Raw genomic sequence first — 15,992 nt, 5'->3', positions numbered from 1 at the left:
GGCAGGACATTTAGCATTTTGCTGGAAAGCTAAAAATAAGGGGAACCTTCATCTTTCAGCAACTTAAATCAGGTCCAAAATGATTAATCAGATTAATCGATTAAATAATAATCAACTGGAGCGCAAGAACAACACAATCAGAGCAACAATTAATCCAAAACTGCAAAAAAAACAAAAACAACAAAAAAAACAATGCAATTTGCATTTAAGATAAAGAAAAAACATAACACTTTTGTCTGAAAATATGTTCAACAATGAACTCATAAAGTTGCAGTTTTAGCATCACCTGTTTCAAATAATGCAAAAAAAAAAATCCATTAAGCACTTTTGGCATTGAATTATTAATTAAGAAAAATAATCACCAGATTCACTCTATTGATACAAAGCGAAGCAGAAAGACGTCTGATGATGTTTGAAGTATTTTTTAGTATTTTTGGTCAGTTGTTTACTAATGGAGTGCTGTTTTACCTTTTAAAGCAATAATATATTTGGATTTTTAATGCATTTCTAATATTGTATGAAGTTGTTGAAATGTAAAATCTGAAAAATGTGGTAATTGTTTATCTAATCATTTGTCAGAATAATCAATTACTGAAGTAATCATTAATCGCAGCCCTATGTTCATCATGGGGAAGAATCTTACATTAATTGTAGGTTTTCAGTTTCAAAAGTCAAAATTTTCAGTTTTTTTCTCCAACATTTCTAACATTAGTCTCCAAATTTCTGTTTTCCAGCAAATGTTTGACTGAAATGTAGAAATATTTCCCGAATACTTCATCAGATTTAATAAAACAAACCATCAAGAAAACTTTTCCCTAAACGTCCCTGGAAGCTCAAGAGGAAATGAGAATCATTCCTCTATAAACTAGTGACAGTAATGCCTCGGTGTGAGTGAATGTGTGAGTTTTCATGGTGTCACAAAGGCAGAAATGATGTAAACCCAGCTTTACATCGACTTCCTGTCCTCTGAAACACTTCCTGGTTTACTGACCGCAGCTGTCACTCCGACCGAAACGTCCGATACAAACATGCCCGAACCAGATCCACCTCACAGCATCCAAAGTGTTTAAACTACCAAAAATAAAAAGATTATTTGTGGTAGAAAATAAAATCTGGTGATAAAATGACATCAAATCACAAATAAAGTCAAATTTAGTTAGTTTCTAGAATAAGAGTTTGCAAACTTTAGAATCCAAAGAGACATTTTGGGTCAGAACAGAAAAATAAGTTTCTTTATAACTGCAAAATGTTACAGGAAAGAAAAAACTGATAATTTTTTTAGAAATGTTTTGTCATCTTTACAGTCTCTGCAAAAACACAATTTTCCAATTATTTTTGTTTTAGATTTTAGTGCAAATATCTCAGCATATTTGAAATAAAACAAAACTAAGTCATAAGTAACTTTTCTGCATGCTTGTTTTTAAGTTATTAGTTTAGTGTACAACACAGACTGTCCAAATGATGAAACATGGAGGTAGCAGCATAATGCTGAGGGGCTACATTTCTTCACGACACAGATGCACACCACACTTTTGAGATTCTGCCAAAAACTTTACAAAATTATATTTTTTCCTCGACTTCATGGTGGCAAAACTCTAAACAAAAAGGTGAAAAGCGTAAAGAGGTGTGAAAGTTTGGGCAGCAGCTCCTCATCTGCATGAGGGTGAAGACGCAGCGCTGCATATTTTTCTGATGAGCCAGGTGTATCGACGTATTGACAGCAGCCAGAGAGACTTTTTTCTCTCCACAGCACTTTCAGGACGCGCAGCAGAACAGAAACACAGCTGACAGTTCAGCTAACGGCCATAGACTGGCTGTAACTACATTAACGTCTGTGTGCGTTTTTAACACGCCGAGCGAAAATCAATTCTCTGTTAATGTGATTGTGGCGCGAACGAACCGAAGACGTTTCACTGCAAATCAGGATTTATTTACTCTGAAGTGTCTCTAATTTTCCTTGAGAAAATTAAATCACACAAATGTATATGTACAGTTTATCTGTACGCCTGATTTTTAACTAATTTTTTATTCCAGGTCTGCTCTGAAATAAAAGGGAAAAAAAGACATTTGTTAATGTTTATCCTAAAGAAAAAAACATAAAAATAAAGGATGAATTCAAATACATGAATTGTGAAATCAGAAATAAGCTTGAAAATGTTTCCAAATATTTTTTGGAACATTTTCCAAAAAATATTTGGAAACATTATGGAACAACATTTGTTCCATAATGTTGCTATGGAACAAATGTTGCTTTGTTCCATAGCAACATTAAATAATTAAGTGCTGGACCCCTCGTGTCCATCGGGATGAAATGTTAGACACTCTATTTTATGTTTTCTCACAAACAGAAGAAAGTCTGGAGTGTTTATACTGAAAAACCCCACATAAAATTAAAAAATGAAATGAAATAAATGAATTTTGAAATAATAAATAAGTTATGAAATGCTTCAAGGTATTTTTTTCTTTGCATGGTAACACTAAATAATTAAACGTTGGCTAAAATATCCCAACTCTTGATGGACACTCATCTTTAAAAAAAAATCATCCAATTTAAAGCTGCAGTATGTAACTTTTATAAAAATAAAAATATGTTTTTAACATATTTGTTAAAACTGTCACCATGTTGTCACAGTATGAGACTATGAACAGATCGATGTTCTCCACCTCCTCCTGAAGTTACAGTCTAAAGAACCGCATCACTCCCGGTCAGGAACAACCAATCACAGCCAGGAGGAGGGTCTTAACGCTGCCAATCAACCTCGTTTACTCGCTGCTAAATGTGCTAACGGCAGATAAACAACTTATGATTCCAGGAAAACTGTTTTTCCACCATTATTGGAGGCCATGCTAACCAGCATTAGCATTCAAGACATGCAGCTGTTGTGTAGCAGAAAGAAGGCGTGCACGAGGTGATTGACAGCGCTAAGACCCGCCTCCTGGCTCTGATTGGTTGTAATTAGTACAGGTAGCAGCAGAGGAGATTTTTTTTCACAGATTATCTGTTTCACATACTGTCAAGGTGATAATTTTAACAAATATGTAAAAAACATGTTTTAATAACAGTTGCATAATGATAGAAAATATCTTTTGAAATAACTTCAAATACTTAAAATTATACTGAGCAATTTTATTAAGCTGCAATGAACTTAAACGTATCTTAGATGGAAAATAGACACACACTCCTCCAAACCTTTGTCAATAGGAAACAGTAACAACAATCATTCAAATGACAAAATCCTACGTTTAATTTTCATTTTTTTACTGGTTCAAACCCAGAAATGCTCCATGTTCAGTCCAGAGGAAACAGTGTTAAACAGACCAAAACAAACAAGTTGTCCGGCTCCAAAGTCACAACAACACAACCAAACGGATCGATCCGCAGCGCTCTCCTTCAGAGGTAAAACCGTTGAAACCGCACCGCCGCCCTGAAAGCAGAGTATTTTTAGGTGGCTCCGCTTCACAGCAGTAGCCGACATTAACAAGGCTTCCAGTCGGTGTTCCTGTCTGCGCCTCCAAACCGAGAGAGAGTCCACAACCGCTTGAAGATAAATTTAGAAACCATTCATCTCTTTTAAGGCTGTGCTGTCTTTGCTAACAAAGTGCTTTAATTAATGGAAGTCCATGCAAAAACCCCAAAAACCCAGAAATGCAAACATATGGTGTCGGTCGGCTCTGAAGCTGGTGGCACAGCAGGTTCTCATGGACAAACAACATCAGAGAGCAAAACTCCAAAGGAACTGAGAGGTATGATGGGGCGAAGACGGCTCTTTCTACTGCAACAGGACGACTGAACACCGTTTGCTCACAACTTCAACAAAAACGGAGCGGAAATCTCCACGGAAAAGTCTTCAACTAATAATCAGGGAATAAAAAAAAAATCTACATGTTGAATTTCAAAGTCTGCAACACTCTGCATTCTGGGTGTTGACCTCATGTATATTTCTAACAGCTGGGATGCTAAAGCTGGCATAAAACTGAAATTTGCTTAATTTAGAATCAACATTATCATAAAAATATTCAGCAAAATCACTTTTAGTTTTCCTGAACTCATGCAGATCTGACTTAACGCTGGTTTTTTTTAAAGGTGTGCTAAAAAAAAAAATCACATAAATACTGTGTTTATAAATGTAATTACAACATTCATTTGCCCCGAGTACAAAGCAGAAACCATCCTGGAAGCATGATGCTGCCACCACCGTGTTTCACTGTGAGGACAGTGATCCAAAAAGTTCAACTTGGGTCTAATCTGAGCAGAAAATCTTCTTTCCACTGGTAGATTATTTGACTTGTAATATGGGAAATGTGTCTTGTTATAATTGAAATAATCTGCCAGTGGAAGTAGCACTTTTGATCATATATTATAGAATTATTTACTGAAAACAAGCTCCTGTATCTTGTTGAAAAGTTTAACTGTAAGATAGTTTTATTTAATTTCTGTTGAAACTAGACATGAAATGGAGCTAAAATGGTAACGTTTTGTGTTTTTGCAGTGCAGGCGCCATAGCAACGGGATCTGCAGCCTCCATCATGTAGTTAAAGCTGCCTGAATAACTTCATTCACTACAAAACACAAAATCTTACTAAGTATTTTTGGTCTAGTTTCTAGTTCAACTTATATTTCAACTTTATAATAATAGTAAAAGTAAAAAGTGCAGTGAAGTAAAAAAACACCAAAAGGGCATGTTTTCCCAACAGCTTCTGTTTTTCAGTAAGATATAGAAACTTGTTTTAAGTCAATAATTAATAAAAATAAAGTGCTAGTTCCACTGGCAGACTATTTCATTTAAAACATGGGAAAATGTTTTGTTATAGGTGAAATAATGTAGGATTTCTTCATCAGTATTAAGGAGTTATTGATTTAAAACAAGCTCATACAGCTTTCTGAAAAGTTCGTTTTGTCTTCAATTGCCCTTAAATATTTGCACTAGAAACTAAAAATACTTGGTAAGACTTTGTGTTTGTGCAGGATTTGAGCCTGTGAGTTTAAAAAACGTGGCCACTCTTCCTGAACGTTGTAATTCCAGAGTGTCGGCTCAGAACCTGCAGGGATTCCTTCTTCCTCCAGAGAGGCAGCAACGCCACATAAAACCCCAAGCGTCAAATAATACTCATATACAGTCTGCAGCTTTGATTCACAAGTATGCAGCTCTAACAACACGATGTAACAAGATTCATGTGAAGATTTATGGGATCACATTACAAGATAACTAATGCTTATTGAAAGGACCTTTAGATGAAGTGCTGCTGTTTGACTCTCACTTCTGGAGGCTGATGGCTTCTGAGTACGGCCAAGTGACAGCTAATTTCCTATGAGACTGGAGGTAATGACCAGGCTGTGGCGAGGCTGTGTTTAATCTAAATTTATGACAAACGGAGAAAAAAAAATTCCTACAAGAAGACAGAAGGATTTTTTAAACTAACAAGCACCGGCTGCTGGAACCAAAATGGGATTTCTGATATTAAAATAAAACAGGAACTGAGTCCAGAACGATGTACATCACAGCAACGAAGCCTCGTTCTGCGGCACTTTTTGTGAAACATGTGCGACCCAGAGTGCTTTCCAGGGCTAAAAAAAGTAATTAGGCAGGTTTATTATTCCAGAAATACACAGCAACACATTTAAATCCACTCAGAAACCCCAGAAATGAGAGGAGAGGAGGAAACGCTGGCTTGGTTTCAGGGAAGTTTGCAACAGGAAACAAAACATAAAGAGGGGAGAAAATAACAGAATCAAAAGGTTAAAGTAGTAAAATAAAACATAAATCATCCATTACTGTGTTAAGTAAAACAAAATTAATGTAAGAACTTTTTAAACTTTGTGAGAGTTTTTTTTCTTAAATCTGAAATAGTTTGGAGTAAAATCTACTTATTCTAGTTAAATAAAATGAGTAAACGGAATAAAAAGTTTCAGTTTTACTAAATCACTTCAGGTTTATTTTTGTTAGTGTTTCATATTCATTAGACTTGCATTTATAAGCTGACATGTTGGTTTTATTTGAATATGATGGTTGTTACTAACTGTTGTTGGTCAGTTTACATCAGTCCTATAACATGTAATTAGATTTAATTATTTGTATAAATTTAAATTATTCTATTTCCAACCTAATTTGTATAAATTACAATTATGCTTTTGTAATTATTTATATTTATGTAATTAATTATATTTATGTAAAAAAAAATAAAATAAAAATAATAATATATACATATCCTGCATCTGTTCTCTCTCCCATCAGTTTGTCTTGTATCATCAGTATCAAGACTTTTGCTTAGTAAAAATAAAAATACACCTAAAAGTGTATTTTAACCAAAATGTTACTCAAGTAAATGTAACTAATTACTACCAACCTGTGAAAACCAAACTGTGCTCAATGTGGCGGATGGTGCTGAAGAACATGGTGAGATACAGATATGATCATAAATAAAGATGAAAAAAAGCACAATTAAACTGAAGTTAATGTAAAACATATGAAAGTTGATTAATCACAACAAGAAACTCAAAATATGGATTCAGTCATTTGAGTCAAATTAAAATGTGCAACAAAACAAACAGAAACATAATATTCAGTTAAATTGTGAATAATAATAAAATAGAGATCTGTGGATCTCTAAAGAAAGCTATCATTTCTTTCTCTTTGTGTTTTCAGTATCGTCTATAAAACAGTTTTCATCTTTTCCCCCAGTTCTTTCAGGACTCTTTCATCACCAGCAAATTTCACAGATTTATATCTGAACCAATCAAGTTGTGAGTTTTGATATTTTTGTCTTTTTATGAGTATTTCTAAGACTCCAGGAGGAGAAGAGAGCTGAAAATTTTATTAAACATGAAAGAAAAAACTGGAAGAAACAGAATGAATGATAAAAGATGCTCTTCAACCATTTTCTGTGATTTCCTGATCAGCTGGAATTTAAATCAAAAACAAAGTTTCCATTTTAGACACTTAAAAATGGAGCTGTTGTGTTTTTCTTTTGGTAATTTAATTTTTCTTCACTGACTCTTTCTGCAGTGGAGTGCGGTGAAAAGGCTCGCCCACATTACTGTAACATGATTTGATGTTATGTGACACGACATTATGTCATGTAACATTACAAGACCTGTCTCCAAGTAAACAACATCATGCTTGATTTTGTCATTTCCCCCGCCGACACCACCGTCCTCCTGAATATTCCCCGTCGCTCCCCGCCATCCGGGGAAAGACATACAAGTTCGTCCGCCAATCCATCTTCCTCCTTTACGGTTTCTCTCGCCGTCGCATGTCGGGACGCGGATGGGGAGGTCAGCGCGCCATTAAATCAGCGGCCTCTTAAAGCGAGCCAACGCCCTCACAGGGTGACAGACGGAGCGTCATAGACGCCGTATGACGCTCCGTGCCAATCAGGAAAGAAAAATGTTAATAAGTAATAATCGGAGGAGGGTAGAAACTGGTTACAATTACTGAAATTAAGTGTTTTTGGATCAACAAAGAGTAACTTCACTGAATGAAGAAAAAAACATAAGATTAGGGCCACTGAGAAAAACAGAAAAACATTCTGATTTCAGAATCACAAATATTCAGGACAAGTTTCTATAACGTCTTATTAGGGCCGGAGTAGAAATAATAAAAAAAGAAAAGCTGAAGAGTAAATTTACACCAAAAAACTGAAAAATTTTGAAATGAATCTCAGAAATTTTCTAGAAAGACAAAGAAATTTACTGAGCTCAAAAAGTCGTAGCTTTTCTTTTAGAAAAATCTCAAATTTATTTCACAATTGAGGAAAAATGTGAAAATTTCAGTCAAAAATTTGTGAAAACCCTGTCAGAAATTTTCAGATTAAACTTTGAAATTTAAGAAAAAAAATTATAATTTTCTGAGCTCAAAACTTTTTTCAGAAAAGTTTTTTTTTTTTCCAATTCTGTATGTTTTCCTTTTTTTTAACTCAAAAATGTCCAGTTTTTGTAGATAAAATGGTGGAGATCATAATATTCTGCTGTAAATGTAGATTTAAAACTCAAACCTACCAAATACATTTTCAAGTGGCTTCCAGTGTGGAAAAAAAAATCACTTTTACAAATCATATAACAAGGAAGAAATAGTTATCCATTTATTTTTATATGCTAATAACATAGCTGACATGCACCAAAGAATGTTTGTTTTTTAGTTTGTAGTGGTCCTAATGTTCTTCCATACATCTACAGCTTACTTAAGGAAGGACTTGTTGTGCACTTGCTTTGTTTTTGTCATGCATTTTCTACCTGCTGAGACATTTGGTATTAGAAGCATTTCCCCTGTTCTAGCATATAATATATTTTTATCAACTGTATTATTTTGTAATTCTGTTATTTAGTTTAAGTGCTTTTTCGTCTTACCAGAACTTGGACATAACTTTACATTTTTGTCTTAAGTGTTAAATCAGACGCTCTGATCACTTTTTTCCTTCTTACTCGAGTAATTTCTCGGACAGCAACGTTTTACTTTTACTTGAGTAAAAACTGCTGCTCTGGCACTCATCAGACGTCTGCGATCCTTTGAGATGCAGTTTTCTTACAGCGTGCAGCAGGTGGTTGACGTGACAACAGTCTGCTGCGTGGCAGATTAACGCTCCTCCAACAGTAAACACACTCAGTAGGGTTTGATGCTTTAAACTGGGATAATGATGCAAAGAATTAGTGCTATATTAAAATATATGCAAAGAGTCCATTTAGCAAAATGAAGTGAATCAGCAATGAGAATCACAAAGCCATCTGCCCTCCAGTGTTTAGCTTGGTTGCTAAGTTGCTGTTGAAATACGTCTTGTTTAAATGCCCCCCGCCCTTTTGTACCATAATCGTGCCTTTAGAGCGCCAGACGGTTGCAGTGCATTAAGATAAAAGCGCTAAAACAGCGTTTGTGCTGCATCCCAAATGGATGCTGCTAAGTGAAGCGGCGTGCTGCTCCAGGAGTGGAGGGATGATGCTAACTCGAGTGGGAACACTTCGCCCGGCGGGGGTTTGCACCGCTCCCACGGCAACGCCGCCTCATATATCTTTCCCCCCCGCTCGTCATTCTTAATGCACGCAAAGTTAATTTATCACATTTGCTCATTTAGCTCATATTTAGCAGCACAGCTCCATTACTATTCATGACATGATTTGTACATTTTGGGCTGACTTTATTTTTGCAGACAAATGACTTTGAACACTTTGAATCAAAGACTTTTTTATGGAGAACTGATGGCAACAGGAAGGGGACTTAAAAAAAAGTCTCAGTCACAATGTGTGGAACATATAAAGGGCCGCAACTAACGATCAGTAATCAATTAATCAATTATTATGACGATTAATAGATGAACTGTATGAGAAAATTGGCTCATTCTGCAGATTTTTCACTTTTAACTAGAAATACATTAATAAATGCAGGTAAATAAATAACTCAATTTCTTTTACAGATGAGAAGTGACCTGAAAAGCAAAAACAGTTTTAGTCTCTCTATTGTTTCCTTTTTCTAATCAATCTAAAATGCTAAATATTTATACTTTTGTACAGTTCTTGTTTAATCGACGCTCTGACTCCATTGTTCTGGTGGAAATGGAACTTTTTTAATCAATATTCAAGAATTACAGACTTAAACCAAACGGATATATCTTACTGAAGTTACTTTTGTCTTCTTCTAAGTGCAGTAAGATATTTGCATTAGAAACTAAAAAGTACTTTTAGATTTTGTGTGTACATATAATAAAAGCAAAAGCATCAAAATAGGCAGGAATATAAAAAGGCGCATCAGAGACCTTAGAGGAGTTGGAGCAGAAACTACTGTTCCCATAATCCAGTAAGTCACACCTTCAGCTGGAGAGAATGCTGAGAAAGACTATCAGCTTTACACCCTAATTCATCTTCCATAGACTCTTTTTCATCCCGAGAAGCTTAAAATGGATTAAGCTCACAGGCTCCGAGATGAAAAATAACACAAAGGTGCATTTCGCCACAAAGCCATCAATCTGCTTCATGTTAAATGACAGAGCTAATTACCTTGAGAGCTTGTTTGCCGGCGACACTGAAAGATAAACACCACTCTGCAAAGCTGAAGGCAGATGCCAAGACATGGGCGCCGTTTGCTCCCTGAATCTGTGATTTAACACCCGACTGCCGCAGAACGCCCTGCGCAGACCCCCGATCGCCTCACAAACACATTCCTGTAAAACCCCAGAGGGAAAATAAATGTGTTTGGCTGTTTACAAGTCTGCACCGCTCAGGGCGCTGGAGCATTGCATAATGTGGTCCTGAAACAGGGGATGGGAGAGGGACCTTGGCCCCTCTTCTTTCACTCAAACGCAGGCGTTCACTGAGCCCCATAATGAGAATCCACCTCACCAAATCTTTCAATTCAAGGACTTGCTTAGATTGACTGTAATGCCTAAGTAATCAGCCTGTTCTGACCCACCTTGTCCTCGGCCGGGATTTATAGCAACCAATTACTGATCTCTATTACCCAGCGCGCCACTGGGATGGAAATGAGACGAGTGGACGGACAGACGGCGGGACGGACGGCGCTGTCCGCGCGGTCTGGGTGATGAGACGCTGGCCTCCACCACTTCCTGCTTTCCGCTCATGTTTCATACGCCGATACAAGGCCAGAGGCCAGGAGGCAGATCTTTATCGTCTCTCAGGTGGTAAAAACCTTTTCATTGCTCGGGTGGAACTGCCATGACGCTGTGGGGTTTTTACAGCACCACCCACACTTTCTGGCAGCTCCAGTAAAAAGTCGTAAAACTTTAAAACTGCAGCATGTAACTTTTATAAAGATTATGTTTTTTAAAACTGTCACCATGTTGCTACAGTTTGTTATGAGGCAGATAATATGTGACAAGATCAACCTCAACTTCCTACCTGAGCTGCTATCTGGAGAAACAACCAATCAGAGCCAGGAGGAGGGGCTTAGTGCTGTCAATCAATCTCATGTACTTGATAATGGTGAAGAAAACCGTTTCCACTGAAAAGGCCACCAACTTTCTATTTCAGGTTTGTTCTGTTTATTTTTTATGAGTTTAAATTGCCACCAACTCTAACAAGCCCACAGCATCACAGATCCTCCACTGTACCTAACACAGTGCTTTGTAACATATTTAACCAGATCATTTGTTACAGAAAGGCTCAATTTTAGCCTCATTAATTCTACTTTTGGGCAAAATTCTTTGTTTATCTTTGTGATGGTAGGTCACAAAGATAAATGGCCAACTATTGCCTTTAATCAGTTCTATCATTAAATTTTAATTCAGATTATTTTACTGTTATTTACAGTAATTGTCATTATTCCAGTTGCTTTGTTTCCTTCGTGTAGAAACGGGGCTTTGCAGAAACCCCTCATCTGACCCCTGTGGTGCAGCTTTCTAACATTTTAACCTGCAGAAATGGGCAAGAGATCTTTTCTGTTAACAGATTCCTGACTCCTGTCACTGGATCAAAGTGATTTTAATTTTATTCCCACTGGATAAATGTTCTCAAACCAAAAGTTGCAGCTTTAATCAAAGATGAGTTTATTTAAGGCTCTTCATACATCTTTACCAGACTTAAGACAAAGAAAAACAACTTTTTCCTGTTATTCTTTTTTAACTTTTACCACCAACTGAGAATACTGCTTCTGTTTTCTTTAATTTTGTATTTCCCTGCATAAATTTTCCCATTAGCCAGCCTTGCGAGTGAAATTAAATCAAACCCGTTGCTTAATTTAACGATTCAGGAACCCTTTTTTCACAATCAGCCTCGGGCTGTTTATATTCCAACACGCTTTTGTCTTTTGTGATTCAGAAAATTACCACAACGGACTAATCTTCTCCAAACCGACAAACTGGGTCTTCCAGCGCTGCTGTAAGTTATAGGAGGCATTAGGGAAAAAACAAGGTCAAAGGTCAACGCCGCTCTATTTTTCATCCAATGTTAACGTCTTCATCATTTTAAGGATTTTTTCCCACAATTTCTGCAGCAGTTACAGTTTCATCCATCATATCAAAACAAAGAGAAGCCCTTTAAATAGTGAAGCTCTATATATTGTCCTTCGCAGAAGCGTGTAGGTTGTGAATGAAAACACCGATGTGCGGCTGCATGCTCGTCATCGATTAGTTCTTTGCTGAAATATGCGAAACAAGAGCAACCAGAGTTGTTTTTGTGTGTAAAACAGCAAACGTGCCGTTTCCCTTTAACTTGGAGACAGAAGCATTGTTGATTCTCTTTAGAGATGCCTCCAGAGTGAAAACAAGCTCCTCTCTGACAACATGTGAGAAACCAACTGTGACATTCACAATGAGAGTCTCAGAGATTAACAGTGCAGCTGTGGGAAAAGCTTTACTCTGTCGCAACATTTCATAAGTTTTAGATTGGATTACAGGTTTCATTAAACAGCGCGGCGGCAGCGGTTAGACATTCATCATGGCCGGTGGTGGGAATAAAAGCAGGTTGTCTTCATATTGGGGTAAACATCTCGGTGCAGCTGACAGTCAACAGGAACAACAAGTTTCTGAGGATTATTACCTTTGAGGAAAACAAGTTAAATTGACTCCAGCTCCCATAAGATTATTAATTTATTTCTTATAGATGAGAAGCTACAGGAGCCTGTCCTTATTTCCATCTGCAGCAGTAAGATGACTGTCACCGCCGCCGACGATCCGGGGATCAAGCTGCACAAATATGATCACCAGATCGAAGAAAAATCTAAATTAATCACATTTTAATCAAAAAATATCGACAAAATAAACATTTTATTAGCTCAACAACAAATATATTTATTGATTTTAATCTGTTATTCAACCATCAGATTGGAGCAAAGTTCAGCTTTCAGGAACCCTGATCATTCTTCAGAAATGTTAACGCTAACATTAGCATTAGCTCAGCGTCTGTGCTGCTGCTGCTACAAGTTTAGCATTGAGATGCTATGCTAGAATAGCTTTGATGATAGGCTAACTCCTTTTGGCACAACTTAACACAGCAGCAGTCCAGTGTCCATCAGATCATTTTTGAAGCAGAAATTAACCCTTAGTGGGCCGAGACGGCTGCTGTTTGCAATGTGGGCATTAGATTTACACATTTTAAGAAACAAAAGTTCTGGATGGAAATGTGTATAAAAAAAACAACAACAAAAAAAAGATTTTTTAAAGCATTTAGTCAAAGTTATTAAATGTTAAAATATGTAAGGTGTTAAAATCAATGTAATTAATTAATAGAAATTAATGTGTTGAAGTCCCAGCCCTGCTTTAGATATAACTGACAAAAGGGCCAGTAGCTGCATTTCAATTGCAAATGTCCACAAAACCTTGTAAATAATAATAAAAAAGAACAATTTCACAATTGTGGTGCTTCCATTAAATAAGAGATGTAATAAAAATCACACATGGACACATCTGTTCAGGCGGCAAGTCTTTAAAAAACACACCATCTTCCTCCTGTTGTCTTCTTCATCATTTCAGCCAGTAGTAACATCCGGTTGTTGATCACATGACTGGTGTGATATAAAAAAAAGTGTTTCCATCGTAATTTTATGAAATAAATAAATTTTGATGCAGCAAAAAATACTTCTTTCTAGTGCAAAACAAAAGTTCTTTCAAAATTACCGTGTTTCCAAAGAGAAAATGTATTTTTTAAATTTTGATTTGTGCAATTTTCAGGTCAATGAAAACGCAGCTAAAGGAAACAGTGGAGCTCAAGTACCTGAGGTGAACCATCCAAAGTAAAAAGCAGTGAGCAACAGAGGAAATGGAGCCAAATGAGTTAATGGAGACGAAGGTCAGGGATGATCTGCAGGAATCAGTTTTTCTTTCACATCCTGGTGTAACTTAGAGGGCCAGGAATGTGTCGTGGTGTTTAGTTCGGCGATGGCTTTTCCTCATTATTCTCCACTTTCAGCAGCGCTGTAAGTGCTTTATGTAACTCGTCCTTGGAAAGAGTCAGTGTAAGTAACAGCAGGTGATGTGAAGACGCTCCAAAGTTTCACCTTTCAATTTACTACTTTGTCTTTGTACAAGAAATCTGAAATGACTGTTGATTCAAAGGCATTTTAAAAGCTGCTAGATATTACCTGACCTCTGCATGAACCCGCTGACATTTCACGTTCTCAGTCGTGAATCTAGCGCAGACTTTCATCCCACAGGCAGCTTTCAAACTGGATTTGTTGCCGTCTCCGGCGTTCATTGAACTTTCCTTCATTATTTTCAGTGCAGAAGGCTGCAATTAACAGAGGAACTGTATGCATATCACCCTGCTGCATTTTCACTGAGACATCAAAACTGCAGAAATCTAAATCATTGAACCACATCTGAGTGTGGCTGTCATGTTTTGTTCTGCAGCGTCGATATGCACCTTTTTCCAACAGTCAAAGCAAACGGGCAGAAGGAAGAAAAAACTGCGATACCTGATAATCGTATCCTATGTTGTCGTGTTTTTCATCAATACTCCAAAGGAAGTCACAATAGCAGTGCAACATGTTTTATGTAACATCATTCCTCTTCCTGTGTTGCTGCAGAAAGGAAACTGGAGGAACACAAATGGTCGCTGGCGACAGGAAGCGATTGAAACGTTATCTTCATTGACTGGTTGATGCTTAAAAAAAACTGCACAGCCATTAAAAACATTTCCGCTCCCACAAATGGAGGCGTTCCCGTCACATTCCAGCCATGAAATCAAACAAGCATCTTCCATTTGTTTCACCTGTTTGAGAAACAAATCTGCAGACATCAGATGTGCATTAGCGTGCCAACATTTATTACCGTTCCTCAGGACTTCTTCCTGCCACAGACGATGGCGTTCTCAACTTTACTATTTGTGTTACATTTCAAAGAAGAAGGAACTCCTACAGCTATATCTGCCTCATACTCCCACTTTTTTTTGCTCTGAGAAAAACATAAACTCACAGCCCACCACAGCTTTTTATGCGGTCCTCTAAACTCTAGATACAACCTTTAGGATAACAGTTTTGTGCTTAAATATCATTTTATCAGTCAAATCAAAGGAGTTTTAATCTGTATAAAGTCAAATTACATCAACTAGTCCATCCAGTTTTTCATGATTTCACTATTGTGGAAATAATTGATTGTACTGAAACTTTTTTGCCAAATGGTGAAAAACATTGGGTTTAAGCGATGCCAACTCCCACCTGCAGGTGGCAGTATTTCTTACTTCTACCCAAAAATACTGAAGTTCAATCAAAAGGTCTTTCAACAAAGTTTTACCAGAACATTTTATTTTCCAGTTGATGGAGCTCATCTCTGTCCACTGCAAAAACACAAAATCTTACCAAGTATTTTTGTCCGAGTACATTTAAAATCAGACAAAACTAACGTTAAGTAGCTTTTCAGAAAGATAAATCAGCTTGTTTCAGGTAAATTTTTCAATTTAGAAAAAGAAGCATTAGTCCCACTGGCCGGTTTTTACACTTCTATCTCTTCACTTATCTGTAACTAGTAATTTTTAAATCAATATTAAAGAATTATTGTCTTAAAACAAGCTCCTATATATTGCTGAAAAGTTACGTTTAAGTTAGTTTTGTCGTATTTTAAATGTACTCAGATATTTACAGTAGGAACTAAGCAAAAACACTTGGTGAGATTGTGCATTTTTGCAGCGTTTTGATGATGCCTCCAGCCTAAAGTAGGTCGGTGCTGAACACTTTTCTCTGAAAAATCAAAAAGCTAAACGTACGAAATTATAACCCTTCAGTTGCAAACATCCAGAAAAGGAGCAACAAACAGAAAGAAAACCATGGCAAATATTAACTAACTATTCCTCCTTTTTCTATTTCCTGTGATTGAAAACTACTTCCACACTTATTCCAACCTCTATAAACTGTTTTGTCAGATGCATTCATCACCACAGCTATTAATACACACCTCAAGCATGCATATCTGTCAGAAACCAATTTCAGCCTTTATAATTACTCCCAACTTCTCCCCGTTTAAGCAGAAGGTCATGCAGGAACAGTTTGAATCGAAATGCAGGGAAGTTGATTGGATTAAACATTGATGGCACCGAACAGATAGAGGAAACATATTGACAC

The 15,992-nt window shown here is 36.8% G+C and overlaps 1 protein-coding gene across 4 annotated transcripts in view; it reads right to left on the bottom strand.

Annotated features, from left to right (window-relative positions):
• LOC106944974 (RNA binding protein fox-1 homolog 1-like) overlaps nucleotides 1-15,992 on the bottom strand; it is a 515,796-nt gene that overhangs the window by 477,650 nt on the left and 22,154 nt on the right. The gene's annotated exons all lie outside the window — the stretch shown is intronic.

The sequence above is a fragment of the Poecilia latipinna genome, unplaced genomic scaffold (assembly GCF_001443285.1).
Source record: "Poecilia latipinna isolate Pla-1442-1.1 unplaced genomic scaffold, P_latipinna-1.0 Scaffold121, whole genome shotgun sequence".
Classification (NCBI taxonomy): domain Eukaryota; kingdom Metazoa; phylum Chordata; class Actinopteri; order Cyprinodontiformes; family Poeciliidae; genus Poecilia; species Poecilia latipinna.
The sequence above is the reverse complement of the archived record's forward strand: the minus strand, read 5'-3'. Positions and strand labels throughout refer to the sequence as shown.